The sequence below is a fragment of the Macrobrachium nipponense genome, chromosome 41, assembly GCF_015104395.2.
Source record: "Macrobrachium nipponense isolate FS-2020 chromosome 41, ASM1510439v2, whole genome shotgun sequence".
In the NCBI taxonomy this organism is placed as follows: Eukaryota; Metazoa; Arthropoda; class Malacostraca; order Decapoda; family Palaemonidae; genus Macrobrachium; species Macrobrachium nipponense.
In genome coordinates this window covers 23,022,136-23,030,272 of record NC_061102.1, presented here as the reverse complement: position 1 = coordinate 23,030,272, position 8,137 = coordinate 23,022,136, and the positions used below count along the sequence as shown (strand labels likewise).

The following is an 8,137-nucleotide window of genomic DNA, read 5'->3' as shown; positions in this document are numbered from 1 at the left end:
GTTGACAGGTCTATTACTGTCCTCCAGTCCCCATTGGCTTTGGGTATCAGGAAAATCCTGCTGTAAAACCCCTTTGATGGCATGGATACTTGTTCCACAGCCCCTTTTTCCATCATCTTCTTCACTTCCTCTTGCAGAATAAAAGCCTTCCGAGGTTCTTGAGCATAAGCGAGGTGAAGCAATGGCTGTTCTGTCAGGGGTGGGGATACTTCGAACGGAATCAAATACCCGACTCTTGAGAACCTCCACCACCCACTGCTCTGCTCCCAGTTCCTGCCACACCTTCCAGTGATTTGCCAGGCAACCCCCCACTGGTGTGGCCGAAGATGAGAGGCGGCCCCCCTTGCCTTTCCTATCGTCTCCCAAGCCCGTTCCTCTTCCCCTAATCCCCCTTCTTCTGTTATTTATATTGTGAAAGGGCCGATGAGTCAATTTCTTTGGGGAAGAGGGCCTTGTTGCCCTATTAGGGATATTATGCCTCACTGGCTTCTTCTGAGGTATTTGTTGTTGCCTTACTTCCATAGGATTAGCCTGACTGCTAATGTTTTCCTGACTGCCTGCTGTACCAACCTATCGTTAAGTGTCCATCCTTCTCCTATCTATGGCCTCTGGTAACAGCAATTGCGACTCTAAGATATTCCCATTCCTCACTGCTAGCAGGGAATCCAAATCAACAGTGCGACTTAGCCTGGCCAAAGCTGAATCCCTCCTCATTAAAAGGATATTTACCCAAACATTGGGCCTTGAATTTGTCAAGTACGCAATTGCTTTGGCACCTGATTGTAGCAATCTAATGAACATTGATTCTTCCACTGCCTTCCTCGTCACTTCTGAGGATGCAATCTTTGCAACTGCTGTCGACCAAAGACCCAACCAAGAAGCAGTCTGAAAGACAGAAGCAGCTGTCACTTCTAATGTAGCAGCCTCTTGGCAAGTCATCGAAGGGCATTCCATTTTCACTTGATCTAAGGTTAATCCAGGCCTTAACCTTACCACATTTGTGTTAATTTGTCTAGCCAGTAAAGGAACCGTCGGTGTCATATAATGTTTTTTATGTTTCATCATTGGAGGGGGGATAAACTTAAACGATCTATTCGATCTTAAGGAATTATCCCTTCCCGCAATTCGTGCGTTTACGTGTTGTAAAACGGACTCTGCATGATTTGAATAAGGCAATTCATACGACACCTTGGTATCCTTTTTTGCACCAAACGCCATGTCAATCCCCAGAGGAAGCATGCTGGCAGGTGTTTCAGTTCTCTCCGAAAGGTTATTGAATTGACAAATCAAATCAATCACCTCGGCATACGAAGCCAGAAACTCTTGGTTCTCTCCTTCCTCCGGTTCTAGCGTACTGTGCTCTGCCACGGGAGACACTATCTCACTCCTATCCCCTGACAACCGTCTGGGTGCTTCGTGGCCGTCTGCACCTATGGCCGCGGCTTCTTTGATCTCCGCTGACTGCCGACGGCTCGATCCCGAACAGTCAGCAGGAGAACAAGACCGGCTCACTGCTTCTCTGCTTGCGGATCTAGAGCGAGAATCTCGCCTATATCTCATAACCGAGTTCACTTCCTTTTCATGACGATTAGTATCATCTCCAACGACCGTCGGAGAATTAGGCCTTGATCGTTCATTTAGGCGAACAACGCCTTACACCAACGTATCAGACAAGGTTGCCAACTTGCTATTTTTCGACCCCTTAATAGGAGCCTTATCATCTTTCCTCCGTATTTTAAACGGTCTTACAGGCGAAACTGGTATCTGTGCTCTATCTATCCTTTGCTGCACTTTTTGCCAACGACACTCTAGATTTTCTTTGACTCTTTATAGTCTCTACTGGCAACTCCGCGTCAGCCATTATTCCATCGGCCGCCGACTCACTCGCTCATTTGGACTCTTGTAAGCGACTTCGTCCACTAGCTTTGAGCTTACCAGCCACTGACTTCCTGCCTTTCTTGCTGACTGGGATGTGACTGGCCCAAAGAAGAAGAAGAATTCACTCTTCTCCTCTTGGCCCGAGAAACAGTTTCAAAATCCAGTATCCTCCAACGCTTGACTGGTACATGCTGTGATGTCATCGAACTTAGTGATGACGCTGAGTTAGAAGGATACGGATACCATGTCGGTGTGTGACGTCGGTTGTGACGTCACCAATCTTGTAGGTAGAGATTGGGCTGCTGCTGCTGGCATCCCTGCGTTTGCAGCAAAACCACCCCCAACGTTCTGCATCGCCATAACCAAAGAAGTTGTTGGCGTAGCCGCGACATTATTTCCCATAAAGTGCAAACCCGGGGGATGAGGAATATTCAGCGCTGCCGGATTCTGCTGGAACCGTGACGCCATATAATGCGACAGCAAACCTTCCAAGGTTGGTATGCCTGGAAGGCCTAACGCCACCCATGTACCCTCCATCCTGTTTGAATCAGGAGCCGGCACCTGGAACAAAGATGGTGATGCTCCCCCCCTCGCTGCTGGGAACAAAGGAGCGTAAATATTATGCATCAAATTACCCAAAACCCCTCCTGGTTTTCCCGAAAACGAACCACTAGGAGACACTGAAGGGGTATGGGACAAATCAAAGGCCGGTGGCGAAACATATGGAGCAGTCTGGTGTATTGCCGACACAAAAGAAGCCGACAACGCTTGGTCACCCAAAGATGGCGTCGACTCCTTTCTTTTGTACTGGCCTTTGTCATAAAACTTCCTCCACTGTTCCACCGACCAACCACGACAAACAGAACAAGGATTAGTAATTGTACATACATTTTCCCTGCACCTACTACACGTTGGATGAGGATCCGTCGACACCGAAGTTAGGAATCTTGAACAAGGAAAGCTACTGACTCCAGGGCATTTCCTTTGTCTCGTCTTCGAAATGGAAGAAGATCCTGACGGCGATGCAAAACACTCCATCTCTCCACTTACACACTCTTACAGCTCATACCACACTGAGCACACTCAGACAAAGAGAATTAATAAGAAAAATGAAATTGAAATGGATAAAAAACAGGCAAACTAAAACCGGCTTTAAACAGATAGACAGAGAACACGTCCTATCTTAAAGGCGGTAGAAAGATAACTGGCAGGTCGGTCACACGACGCCGAGGGCATTCTGGGTATACGTGCCCCGTAACCTGGTATAAATGCCAATAGTCCCTGGATCACACAAGTTTAATTTAATCCTACCGGTTTCCAGCTTGGCGCAAGTAAATCCTAATGTTAAGACCGAAGGTTTGTTTCGTATATGAATAAATACAAATTAGTTACAAATTTGTCATTTTTAAGTCAAAGGCTTCCAACCAGAGGTCGAGAGTCACAGCTCATCATTGGTATAAAAATGTCCTTCAGCAGAGGTGTCCTCTTACCATACTCAACCTGCAAATCCCCCACCATAAGTCCCAAGCACCCTTTCACTCAGGAGCAAGAACTCTCTCCAAGTCAGAGGTAATGAAAGAAGCAAAGACCAAAATTTTTCTTTTATGCCAATCCCTCTGATACTTATTTGCCTGCAGGGAAAGGGGGAAGCCTGGAAAGGCATCTAAGCCTACATTGGGAGATGGAAATCCTGCAACATGGTTATCTCCTTCCCAGTAACAACCAAACATATACCTTTATGCAATACTGAGTAGTACTGTACTCTTGGTCAGTATGGGAAAATTTTGGCATAAGACAAGAAAAAGGAAGAGTACAGTTAAACACTCCTTCCACTCCCCCAAAATAAACCGCTTCTACATCTGTAGTTTTAATAATCTGCAACACATGACTAAGTTTGGTCAAGAGCTAAAAATTCATAGCCCCAGGTAAGGTGAAGTCCAAGCATGAAAAGAGATGTGGAGCAAATTTTTACAGGATTTGCCAGTGTTTTACTGCTAGCTTTTGGATTCTGCACTGGACACCAGTTACACGAAGTACAGAATCTTGTGATGGGTTTAAAAAAAATGCTTATGTGTAATATAGACCCATTAATCATAAGGCCCACATTTATACACTTGAATGTCCCTAAACCCATAGTCATTTGCATACCATCCAGAAGGGGAATTGTTCATACATGTGCTACCTAGAATCATCAGTAGAACCAACCACCCTTTTTTCTGTGTGTAGTTTAGAATGCAAAACAGCTAATATATGACTGATAAGTTTGTGTGAAAAAATTAGATTTTTTTCTCAAAAATAAACTACATTGTGACCTTTTTATTCTTATTATGCCTGACTTTTTATTCATATAATGCCTGAATTGCAATTTTGGTATAAACCAATTCACAAATGGCAGAAGAGAAGACAGAAGATGAGGACTCCCCCACTTCTCCCGTCATGTAAAATTTTTCCTGCATGCTGTTAGTCTTGAATGCAAGTGAGTACATCTGCCAACAAGGGCATGCAACAAATGCTAAAGAAAGTGTAAAATGTGAGGACTAGCAAGGAAGATTACGGACTGAAAAACAAAGAACAGTGCTAAAATATCTTCCTTCTCAGAAACACAACAGTGCTCCTCTATGTTGGATGCAGTAAGCCATGTAAATGCATATCCTAGCTGTCCACAGATACCAGGTAGCTATCCTTCTCAGCTTCTTTACTGTAAGCGAGTTGTTGCAGACTCATCTTGAAAGCTTTATGTTAATAATTAAGGAAATGACTGCTACAGCTTCACTTTTACCCTGGAACTGGGGACTCGGTTGAAGACTGACATCACTTCCTCTGCTGAGAGAATGTCTCCAAGTGGCAATTCCTTGTACCTATCCATCACTGCACCAATCTAAAAATTGGCTCAACTGGACTAATAGTTACTACTGGTCTACGTTTTCAACAACTCTTACTGAAGTTATTGAGAAACACCATGAACTGAGACTGCTTGAGAAGCTTCTTTCAAGATGGAAGAATCCATTACAGATCTTTAGACCATCCTAACATCTAAGCTCCAGATCTCAAGGCTACTCTTAAGGCAAAACTTGCACAGGCTCTGACCATGTACCATCACGATTTCTTCAGTAATCAAATGTTAAGCAGTTCATCCTTACATCAATTACTTTTCATTTTAATGATAAGGCAAATGCTCAGTGGCTTAAGAAGATAGCTTTCAAATGGAGGTGGGTGATGTGCTAATCCCTTCCTACACAAACCATGTACATGTTGAGCTAATCTAGAAAACAGTACTCTCTTCATTCATGATTGGATGTGTTCATGAGTGTTAAAATCTCTAGAGAAGGAAACCTAGAGTACTTCCACTGAGAGGTGACTAGGCCTTCGTTACCAGTGAAAATACTTGAGAACCTTCAAGGATGACAGGGTGATTATAACGAAGTAACAGTAATAAATGACTCTGACAACTGACGTAGGAAAGCCCTCAATCCTGTAGTGATTGTGTACGACCAAATTCAAAAAAGAAAAATGACTGATCAGTGATTACCACAACTTAACCAAGAGGGTCAGTGTGTTGCTGAAACAGTCAGATGGAATACATCAATCTCCTGATCTGGTCCTCTGTAAATCTGACAAAAGCCGTCCCCCATTCACAAGTTTATAACTCTTGTCTAAGGAACCAGGCCTAACTTCTCAGTCGAGATAAAGATACAAGTCTTGACATAATTTGTGCATAAGGTCCAAATGCTACTATACTATACTCCAAAACCTTACAACAGACAAATATGCAACCATGTTGCCAAAACTGCCAAAGACCATTAGAAGACTTGCAAAGCCATCTCAAGCCCAAAGGATGTAAAAACTGAAATCCTTTCCTGTCCACACAAATAATAAGGTATTACCTTGATGATGGGGTACATGGTCATGAAATTATGACTTGTCCAGATCAAAATATACCAGTCTCTCTCTTACTGATGGAGAGCCATATAAACTCTATCTCCATCATTAAGGGGTTTGAAGCAGATTCTTGTTTAGATATCCGAGGTCAATTATTGGGCATCTACCACCTGTAGCCTTTAGCATCAAGAACAAGCAACTGTAGAACCCAAACAATCTATTCCACATTTCCTCAACCAAATATTTCTACACTATCAAAATCCATTACTTCTGTGAGAGGGGACCTGTTTTTAGAAATAGTTTTGTAATTAAACTGGAAATGTTATTACTCACAGTTCTGCCTCTATTTACTGCCATGACATCTAGAACTTGAGGAAACAAGGCCTCATGGGCTGAAAACTCTGTTGATAAGTACTAACTACTAATTCCCAATATAATAGGGGAATTTACCATAGATTTTTCAACTAACCTGGGCCTAAAGGAGAAATGATGCCTCCTGGCCGGAGTCAAATTATTGAGAGGAAGGATAAGGGTGTCTAGAAAGCATAGTCAGAACCCTATGATGTGTGAATCTGACCGGGTAAACTTTCTGGAAAAAAAAAGTATCAACTCTCTGGTTGGCTGGTGTCAAGAGGAAAGGAGGTTAGAGAGTTGTCCCAGCATCCCACTCAAAAGGAACTTTCAGAGAAAATACTTGGTGGTATCAATCTACAAAGGCTTGAAGGTGACCAAAGAGAAAGGGACAGAAGCTGGTGTTTGCTTGGAATCCCATCCAAGGTTGAGGTATATAATGCAAAGTCTGTGATTTGCGGTAAAAATGAGCGAGAGTAGCTTTCGATCAATCACATTCCTTGACCTTCAGTACTCAACTTCACTTCAACTATGATTTCAGCAGTGACAGTGGCCAGAAATAATAAGGAAGCTTGTTGAGTTATGCTAACTACTGTACTCAATTCTTATAAGTACTGATGCCTCCCTCTTTTGTCACTATAGGTGCTGCAGATCATCTCGGACCCAGTCTGGTATCTTGGAGAGAGGCCTCCTCTTACACAACCATAATCATCTCTGATGATCGGAGAACAATACAGGCAGTCCATGGTTATCTGCAATCTGGTATTATGGCACTTTTCCAATGCCAAAATAGCTGAAATGCGCAGTTTTCCAGTTATCAGCGCTGATAATAAAGTAATGGAGTCGATACATACTTAACATTGGTGCCATTAGCAGGTTATGGTACGGATAGGTGCCAAAAAATCACTGATTTTCAGTTACCAGCAATTTTTGCTTATCATCAAGCCGTCTGAATGGAACCCCTAAGATGACCAGAGACTGTCTGCAACTTATAATGCTGAAGTGCATTCTCCTCACTGGCACTACAAAACATTACGGCAAAGAGCTCTTAGGAGACTTTGGCATCCTCAAGAAAGAAAAATCCTGTAGTGGGCTTTTCATTTAAGGCTTATACCCTCTTGTGGTATATAGCTGGTTGACTCTTTTGGTATATCAAGAGTCCCAATCCTTAAATGAATTGTTAGTACCAAAGCCACTAGTACTGTCAAGCCAACAGTATAGCACACCAAATTTCCAGTTAACCCACTACTCTCCTTCCATCTTCCTTTGTGAAGATGGGCAGTCGCAGTAACTATTCCCCTTGACAAATGGTCTCAAGTGAATGAAACATACCTTGAGCAGTCAGACTGGTCCTGATCCGTAGCAGAACCCTTTTTTGGAAGAAAACCTTAACTTTGAAGCTGAAGATTCTGATGATAAACCACACAAATGAACCTTGGCTACACAAAGTAAGTGAGACTCGGACAAATGGGACATTTGATGAATAGTACAGGGCAACAGAATATCATCAAACCTTGATTGCTTCAAGAAAAAGATTTACAGGTACATCCACCAGAAGAGCCAGATTAACAATCCAAGAAACTCATTAAAGGCAAGTGATTAACCTGCTTCTCTAAGCAAGTGAAGGAAAAGCAACTGAAGCAGGAGCAGCAAGCACTATACATGACATACAGAGGGGCACACTAGCAACAGACATTTTGAAATGTATGGAAAATAGCATTAAAGCAAAGATACTCCTTCAAGTGCAGGAAGAAATCTGCCAATACTGTACATAAGTATCACAAGCATAACATGGGGCTGGGTAGATAATCTTCTTTGCAAGAAAGGCAAAGTGAAGTTAGCAGGTTGGTCAATGGGCAAGTAAAGAGGTGAGCAGTCCAGTAACTTGATACAGCAGTGTGGAAAAGCCTGGAAGAGAAGCATCCCAGCAAGTCAGCAGGTAAACATAAGTCACTTGAAAACTATTGTTCCTTCCGCTTCAATATAGGTACCAGAGACACAGACTCTGAAGCAGATGAAAAAGTTATGT

The 8,137-nt window shown here is 42.9% G+C and overlaps 1 protein-coding gene and 1 pseudogene across 1 annotated transcript in view; one reads left to right on the top strand and one right to left on the bottom strand.

Moving 5' to 3' along the window:
• Positions 1-8,137, bottom strand: part of LOC135212595 (protein phosphatase 1B-like) — a gene marked incomplete in the record, with an annotated part of 159,091 nt that overhangs the window by 20,529 nt on the left and 130,425 nt on the right.
• LOC135212801 (protein phosphatase 1B-like) overlaps positions 2,879-8,137 on the top strand; it is a 45,237-nt pseudogene continuing 39,978 nt past the window's right edge.